This window comes from Schistocerca gregaria, chromosome 9 (genome assembly GCF_023897955.1).
Source record: "Schistocerca gregaria isolate iqSchGreg1 chromosome 9, iqSchGreg1.2, whole genome shotgun sequence".
NCBI lineage: Eukaryota > Metazoa > Arthropoda > Insecta > Orthoptera > Acrididae > Schistocerca > Schistocerca gregaria.
In genome coordinates this window covers 124,071,063-124,080,616 of record NC_064928.1, presented here as the reverse complement: position 1 = coordinate 124,080,616, position 9,554 = coordinate 124,071,063, and the positions used below count along the sequence as shown (strand labels likewise).

The 9,554-nt window shown below is 42.9% G+C and overlaps 1 non-coding gene across 1 annotated transcript; it reads left to right on the top strand.

Moving 5' to 3' along the window:
• The first annotated feature begins 9,008 nt into the window (after positions 1 to 9,008).
• Trnas-cga (transfer RNA serine (anticodon CGA)) lies at positions 9,009 to 9,083 on the top strand. The gene has a single exon. It is a non-coding gene; the product is annotated as a tRNA-Ser (tRNA).
• The last annotated feature ends 471 nt before the right edge of the window (positions 9,084 to 9,554 follow it).

Below are 9,554 nucleotides of genomic sequence, written 5' to 3'. Positions count from 1 at the left end.
AAGTATTTGAAGACGTTTTACTACTCTTCTCGTAACAGTTTCACCTACAATAGCCGTGCCAGACATATAACAAGGCTGCAATTCTGCGAACTGTTGGGATCTGCTTGGGCAAAAGCAGCAACGGTAGCGAACGCCGTGCCTAGATTTAGGGCAACTGGCACCTTGCCTTACGATATGCCAACTGTTCCAGAGCACTCCTGCCTCAACGCCGAAGAACCAGCACAAAGAACACAGGAAGAAGCACATCCTACCACCAGCGCCGATCCTAGCTGTGCTCTAAGAGTTTTCAAGACATCCCAGAGGAGCCAACTGACGCAGAGGTAATTCAGTCAACAACGGAAGTTCTAAATAAAATCTCTCGGATGGTAGAGGTGAAAAAAAAATCACACCATGAGGTGTTGCTACAGGTGTTGCTAGAAGTTTAAATGCTAGGGAAAACATTAAACTGCGAAATAACAAAGCCAGTAGGCCTAAGGGGGAAGACGAGGAGGTGAACAGGCAAAAAGGGAAGAAGCCAAAAACTCCACTAGCCAAGAAGAAGACCAGGAGCGAAAAGTCCAGCTCAGGAGACCCTGACGTCAACATGGATGACAGAGAAGACTCTGACGAGAAAGTCTGTTCTGGCTGTGGGGAAGGCTGCTGACACACAGATGTGTCATTTGAAGCCGTTGTCTGCATGACAGCTGAACAAAATTCAGTTTTACTTGTTACGCATGTGGTAAATCTGAGAAGCGAAGAAAGAGGTAAGAAACAAATTTTCAATTTTGCTGTGTTTCATAATGTTTAAATGTTAGAAGCTTGAACGGTGCAAATTTTTTCGATGACCAAGCGTTTATTTCTTTAGTTTGAATGTTTCCTACGAGTTACACTCCTGGAAATGGAAAAGAGAACACATTGACACCCGTGTGTCAGACCCACCATACTTGCTCCGGACACTGCGAGAGGGCTGTACAAGCAATGCTCACACTCACGGCACAACGGACACACCAGGAACCGCGGTGTTGGCCGTCGAATGGCGTTAGCTGCGCAGCATTTGTGCACCGCCGCCGTCAGTGTCAGCCAGTTTGCCGTGGAATACGGAGCTCCATCGCAGTCTTCAACAGTGGTAGCATGCCGCGACAGCGTGGACGTGAACCGTATGTGCAGTTGACGGACTTTGAGTGAGGGCGTATAGTGGGCATGCGGGAGGCCGGGTGGACGTACCGCCGAATTGCTCAACACGTGGGGCGTGAGGTCTCCACAGTACATCGATGTTGTCGCCAGTGGTCGGCGGAAGGTGCACGTGCCCGTCGACCTGGGACCGGACCGCAGCGACGCACGGATGCACGCCAAGACCGTAGGATCCTACGCAGTGCCGTAGGGGACCGCACCGCCACTTCCCAGCAAATTAGGGACACTGTTGCTCCTGGGGTATCGGCGAGAACCATTCGCAACCGACTCCATGAAGCTGGGCTACGGTCCCGCACACCGTTAGGCCGTCTTCCTCTCACGCCCCAACATCGTGCAGCCCGCCTCCAGTGGTGTCGCGACAGGCGTGAATGGAGGGACGAATGGAGACGTGTCGTCTTCAGCGATGAGAGTCGCTTCTGCCTTGGTGCCAATGATGGTCGTATGCGTGTTTGGCGCCGTGCAGGTGAGCGCCACAATCAGGACTGCATCCGACCGAGGCACACAGGGCCAACACCCGGCATCATGGTGTGGGGAGCGATCTCCTACACTGGCCGTACACCTCTGGTGATCGTCGAGGGGACACTGAATAGTGCACGGTACATCCAAACCGTCATCGAACCCATCGTTTTACCATTCCTAGACCGGCAAGGGAACTTGCAGTTCCAACAGGACAATGCACGTCCGCATGTATCCCGTGCCACCCAACGTGCTCTAGAAGGTGTAAGTCAACTACCCTGGCCAGCAAGATCTCCGGATCTGTCCCCCATTGAGCATGTTTGGGACTGGATGAAGCGTCGTCTCACGCGGTCTGCACGTCCAGCACGAAGGCTGGTCCAACTGAGGCGCCAGGTGGAAATGGCATGGCAAGCCGTTCCACAGGACTACATCCACCATCTCTACGATCGTCTCCATGGGAGAATAGCAGCCTGCATTGCTGCGAAAGGTGGATATACACTGTACTAGGGCCGACATTGTGCATGCTCTGTTGCCTGTGTCTAAGTGCCTGTGGTTCTGTCAGTGTGATCATGAGATGTATCTGACCCCAGGAATGTGTCAATAAAGTTTCCCCTTCCTGGGACAATGAATTCACGGTGTTCTTATTTCAATTTCCAGGAGTGTATTTCATGTTGTAATCAATAAAACATTGCAGAAATTCACAGACTGGTTTGAATTTGATACCTAGTGATCGCCGGACCATCTCCTCTGGATAGTCCGGGTTAGATGGACGAGTAAACTTTTTTTTTTCTTTAGCGGCATAGTTGTCAATTTTCACGAATTTTTTCTGTCTACATTGCAAATATGTTTTGTATTAGATAACTGTGTTTTTTTCATTGTTATTATAAAATGACTTCGATGTCCCAGAATCGCATTACAAAAATAATCGTCTCTCTCTCTCTCGAGGAATTACCCTACATAACTCCTTGTAATTGTTAATACATTATTAAGAACCATTTCTATTTATAATAATACTTAATGGAAACCAGAGAAATGTAGAAATTATGTGTACAATTAAAGTATATAACTTTCACAAATTTTGCAAGATAAAAATATTTATTACGTTTATTAGGGAACGAAGAGATTATCAGGTTCGCAGTATGTTAAATGTTGACAAGTAACTTAAAAAGAGAGTTGTCATTAAGGAAGGATATCAGTAATCTGGCGTACTCTGTGCCATGTTTGTAATTTACATCCGGAAAAAAATGGTTCAAATGGCTCTGAGCACTATGGGACACAACTGCTGTGGTCATTAGTCCCCTAGAACTTAGAACTACTTAAACCTAACTAACATAAGAACAGCACACACATCCATGCCCGAGGCAGGATTCGAACCTGCGACCGTAGCAGTCGCACGTTTCCCGACTGCGCGCCTAGAAACGCGAGACCACCGCGGCCGGCCTATTTTTATCTGAATGCCCATATTTATGTTTCTATTTTCTCGTCATAATGGCTAGAAACTATATTTTTATTTAAAAAAACAGTGCCATACACTCAAAGTTACATGCAATTTGACGTTAAAAACAATAACAATACTTTTATAATTTTAACATCTACTTCACATGCATCGCTCAATGTCTAGGCTACACAGTGCAGATGTAAATGGAACGACAATCATTATGGTCTAGCTCATGATAATAAAAAGCACTAAAATAATGTTGACATGCAGCTAGAATTTATTCAGGGAGTAATATAAATCTAATTAGTACATTGAAATATAGAACAATTTCTTAACAAAAATTTCATGCTTAAGGAAAGAGTACTCTGTCCTTTGCTACAAAGTTTCAGACGTTGTCTAATCCATTTAATACTCCTATATCCAAATAAATAATCCAAAAGTACTACTTTTTTTCAAAAAAACTGCATGTTCGATATGTGTCGTCCAACGACATAATTTAAATCAAGAGAAACAAACGACTGCTATCTACGTTTAGATATTATGGTATATAAGATACACCATCATGTAAAAAAGGAATATGTCAATGCTGCATGTAGAACACCTGGGTTTATCAGCTCAAAATGAATTTCTCCTTATTTATGAATACGATCGGCGCGTAGGTGGAATTAATAAAGTACAAATATTAAAAATGGTTCAAATGGCTGTGAGTACTATGGGACTTAACATCTGAGGTCATCTGTAACCTAGAACTACTTAAACGTAACTAACCTAAGGACATCACACACATCCATGCCCGAGGCAGGATTCGATCCTGAGACTGTAGCATTGGCGCGGTTCCAGACAGAAGCGCCTAGAACCACTCGGCCACACCGGGCGGCTACAAATATTTAAAAGTAAATGCATGTATAGCATGTACGAAACGCGTCTTCGTCCTGGAATCTCTCTGAGTGGAGTAGAATTGTCTTTAGCGATGAGCCTCGCATCTAATTGCGAATTAAGCCCAGATGACCAGCTAAGACGTCTCTGGAGACTTCCCAGACGGCGGTGGGATACGAACCTGATTGTCACTCGCCATTCGTACAAACAACCAGGAGTAATTATCTGGTTTGCCATTTCTTTTAATAGCAAGACTCCATTGGTTCTCATAGGCGGCACCCTGAAAGCATAGCGGTACGTCGACGATATTCTACGTCCCCTTCTGTCGCCCTGCATGGCAACCTATTCTGGGCTTACCTTTCAGCAAGATAATGCCCGCCCGTACGCGGCGACAGTTTCTACAGCTTGACTTCGTGCTTGCCAAACCATATCTTGGCCAGCTAGGGCGCCGCATCTCTTCCCAGATACGAACGTTTGGAGCATTATGGGCAGGACCCTCCAACCATCTCGAGATTTTGACAATCGAACGAGTCAGTTACACAGATTTTGGCACGATATACCTCAGGAGCAGGTCCAGCAACTATTATCAATCAATGGCCCTTATGCTTGCATTACGGCCAGAGATCTAAAGCTGTTTCTCTTGAATAAATGATCTTTTTTTCTGAAATTATAAATATTTGTTTATTTGTGTATGTACATCGCATCTACGGGTTAATCTCCATCCCTTTCATTGATGACCAGCTATGTTGTATTAGAGGGACTTGCTGGCACACGCACGAGTACTTCGTATGCCGTCCGGTTATTCCACAGAAATGGCTCAAAAAGTAATCAGCCACAATAAATGTCGCGAAATGGGTGTCTTTCGAATGCAAGTTTCTTATACGATCACCATACAAGCGAATGTGCAATAGAGCGTTATGAGTGGGCAGAAATGTCAGTAATTGAGGAAGGTGATAGGCTTCTCTCGTAACTGTTACAACTCAAGACCATCACAATTAAAACAGATTTTCATCCTTTTTATATTACGGGATCGGGAATGGGTGGTAAAATAGTTGAGCGAATTATTGTAAAACCTTTCATCTATGTTTCTCATTCATTACAATATTCCTGGATGCTCCTTGTAACTTACTTAGCACTAAACAAATTCCATATCAGAGGATATCATTTTTAATTAATATTATGCTCCACCACATCAAGGGACAATGGAATTTTAACTTTATCTAAGACAGTCCATATTTAAGTTGAGTGATGGGGTTGGCTTGGGGGTGGATGTCTAAAGGAGGTAATTTCAGCTTCATTCACACATCCGCTGCAAAGCAGCACGCATCTGTTCAATGACTGCTCGTTTACTGAGACAATATGTGCCTTGTGCAGAACCCAAAAAAAAAAATTAGAGCAAAGTGAGTACCCAAGCGGCTACTCCGTGTATTCAACACGTTACACACTCTCATTGAAATTATGAAGGTAGCAGGTGTAAAATACAGTAAGTGGAAGCTATTTACAACCTCTAGCGAAACTAAGAGGGAATCGGAAGAATCGAGAGCCATAAAAGGGAAGCAGTGGTTGAGAAGAGGGTGAGAGAGGGAATTAAAGTTCAGGGAGAACAAATAAAAACTTTGTGAACTGCCGATGACATCGTAATTCTGTGAGAGACAGAAAAGGAGTTGGAATAGCAGTTGAACAGAATGGACAGCATCTTGAAAAGAGGATACAAGGTGAACGTCAATAAAAACAAAATAAAGATTATGGAATGTAGTCGAATTAAACCAGGTGAGGCAAGGACAATTAGATTAGGCAATGAGACGTTTAGAGTCACAGATGTTTTTTGCTCTTTGGGCAGTAAGAAAACTCATTACGGTGGACGAGAGAGGATATAAAATGTAGGCTGTCAATGAAAAGAGAAAGTTATTAACATCGAATCTAGATTTTAGTGTTAGTAAGTCTTTTCTGAAGATGGGTAGATCACACAATTAACCAGGAAGTACTGAACATAACTCTGAAGAAAAGAAATTTGTTAGGCAAGAAGGGATCGGTTGATAGGACATATCCTGAGTTATCAGCGGATCTCCAATTTAAATTTAATACTGGAGGGAAGTGTGGGTATGTGTGTGTGTGTGTGTGTTTTTTTTTTTTTTGGGGGGGGGGGGGAGGGAGGGGAATCGCAAGATGCAGACCAAGAGATGAATACAAGTAAGAAAATTCCGAAGAACAAAAATTGTTTTCAGGTGGCTTTCAGCACCATCGATAACTTGGAGAAATGCATGATGACACACTGAACCGTCTTGCAATATTTTTATTCACTACCGACTTCGATCATGGACCATCTTCACAGTGCTAGCACAGAATCAGAAACAACGTGAAACATGTTAATATCGGCGCAAATTACATTTTCATGAGACTTATTAGCCCGAAAAATTAAGTATATTTACGAAAAATATATATTGTGACAACTCCACATGCCATACATCCTATTTAACCAGAGATGTGTACACAGTTGTTGACATGGAAACGCTGAAGTGGTACTTAACGCCATGTTTCCGGCTTCGGCCAGCAGAGAACATTGGAAACAGCATGTATCAGCCGCAAGTGCACAGCACCAGTCCTCAGGCCAACACCCAATACACGAACACACAAGTCCTGATCAAAGAAGCTACAAGTCAAAGTAAAAAAATCAAAGTCAAAGATCAAGGTCAAAGAACAACACATATTTAGGAACCAAAATAGCTCTGCTTCATTGACTTTGGAACCAAAATATGTTTACACCGCATTACAGTCCCAGAGAGGCACACATGCACTGAAGTTACACGAAAACGAATACCATAAAAGATGATACAGAGGCATATAAATATTTTTTCTCAGTACATTTTCTTTTCTTTCTTCCTTTCCCACCTTTTCCTTTTTATCTATCTTTTCCCTTGTTATTATTTTTTTCTTATTTTTTTCCATTCCTTTCCAATATGATATTATGTAATATAGTAGTCACATGACACTATTATAGTGTTACATGATACAATGTCAAATGATAAAACAAATCAAACATATGGTGTAAACTACCACATACAAAAATACACATACACATGTACAGTAATATGCAAATACAACAGTCACATGATGCTATAGGAATGTCACATGATACTGCAATGTTACATGAAAAAAACAAACTGAGCGTTTGATAAGACCTACATCACATGAAAATGTACGTAGCTATGTGTTTTTTAGCAGCTAGATTAGGCAATCCAACTACCACGAGTCATTCAGAATGGCAGCAGCATAAAAACTTGAACGTCAAATCCATATCAGTGGTACGAGGATACAAATAGTATAACCAAATGAGGAACTGGATACTGTATTATGTAATATGTAGAGTATGTTTTACTCACATCTCTGCCCCTCTCCCCCTTTTTAAAATCTTACACTTTTATACAGTAGGAATAATTTCACTGCTGTGATATTTGGATAGGAAAACAGATCTGCACGTATTTCGCTGATGGTTAAATTCACTGTTAGATTTTTCATATTGATGCTGTTTGATAATATGATGTGTATTGTGTATGTGCCACGTTCAGTTAGCTGGTAAACTAGTTTAATAAAACTGGTTAGTGGCGGACAACAAGATCACACATGTTGTAAGAATATGAATAAATACAATTTTTGTGCGACACTGTTAGAAGTTAAAAATGGACATGCAAAGTCGCATCCGCAAGAAGGTTCTTTTTTTATAGGAACTGAGAGCTACGTATTTAAGCAACAGTTGCAGTGCTCTCCTTATCAATTGCCGCTCGTGGGGTCGTAGTGCCTGCTCCGTTTACCACCACCATCTACCATGGTGGTGGTAGGTCTGAAGATGGTCTGAAACAGACCGATACCGGTAACCTCCAATAACAAAGTGGTTACTTGTGGTTGTGACTTTGCATGGATTTTTAAGTAATAAAATAAAAAACCGCTTTTAGCCAAGAGAAGAGAAACGTTCTAAAAAATTACTATTAGAAGTGGTTTTAGCCTTGGTGTCTCAATTGGTTACAATGTGTTTATCCCCAAACATCTCATATGAACTTAACTCGGGAACTGTTTTGGTTGTTGTTTGGATTTTATGCTCTTTGTTTTTAGTGGTATTGCTTCTTATAATGTTTCAACATTACATGCCTAATTATATTTTTTATTATGGTGGTTTTTTCACCAAATCGTTGATTTGTTATGTGGCATTGTAATATCACTGGATTTTGAATAGCATTTTGTGATTGTTGTATTATCACCCGCCACGTAAGCCGAGAGCGCTAATTTGTTGCTTCCCGGACTCAGGTAGGCGCGCCGGCCCGAATCGAATCCGCCTCGCGGATTGACGACGACGGCCGGTGTGCCAGCTAGACTGGATGTGGCTTTTAAGCGGTTTTCCACAGCCCACTAGGTGAATACCGGGCTGTTCCCCATGCCTCACCTCAGTTACACGACCTTCAGACATTTGGAACACCCATGGCTTACATTAAACACAGCCAGCTGGGGTACACTTTTCTCGACCTAGGGGTACAGGGTGAGGCAGAAAACGCATCCGGTCATGCCTTCGAACTAACCATGCCAAATCCGATTGTAACCATGCCGATCCTGCCACAACTGCGGGATAAAAGACATAAGCAATAGAAGAAGAGAATTGTAATTCCAGAATGAGATTTTCACTCTGCAACAGAGTGTGCACTGATATGAAACTTCCTGGCAGATTAAAACTGTGTGCCGGACCAAGACTCGAACTCGGGATCTTTGCCTTTCGCGGGCAAGTGCTCTACCAACTGAGCTTCCTAAGCACGACTCACGCCCCGTCCTCACAGTTTTACTTCCGCCAGTACCTCGTTTCCTACCTTCCAAACTTTACAGAAGCTCTCCTGCAAACCTTGCAGAACTAACACTCCTGAAAGAAAGGATATTGCGGAGACATGGCTTAGCCACAGCCTAGGGGATGTTTCCAGAATGTGATTTACACTATACAGCGGAGTTTGCGCTGATATGAAATTTCCTGTCAGATTAAAACTGTGTGCCGGACCGAGACTCGAACTGTGTGAGGATGGGGCGCGAGTCGTGCTTGGGTAGCTCAGTTGGTAGAGCACTTACCTGCGAAAGGTAAAGGTCCCGAGTTCGAGTCTCGGTCCGGCAAACAGTTTTAATCTGCCAGCAAGTTTCACAAATGTGTATATTACACGATTCTACGAGCCGGCCAATTGGAGACCCACAACGAGGCCCCTTTCAATCTTTCAGGTGCTGATAAAGCTGTCTCACAAGAGTACAGAGTATCTTGCTGTCCTTTCCAGGGATCACTCGACAATTAACACTGTTCACGCCACCTATATACCCTACCTGCCTGGTAACTATAAATACAAACACCTGCCACATGTAATCGCAACCCTAATCATTTACAAAATCGCCGCTAGTGTGTACGTTTACGAAGCTACATTCACATCAGATCATGCCTTGTGGGAGAATCATTCTCTTGTTAAATTGTGTACATTACATAAGTCAGAACCACGTCCAGTGGTGTTACGACACCAGAGGCTGTAGTAATGCAGCAGATGAGCGAGTGCACAGCATAAATTTGTTTGCAGGAGACTTCCACACTTCTTTTTGAACC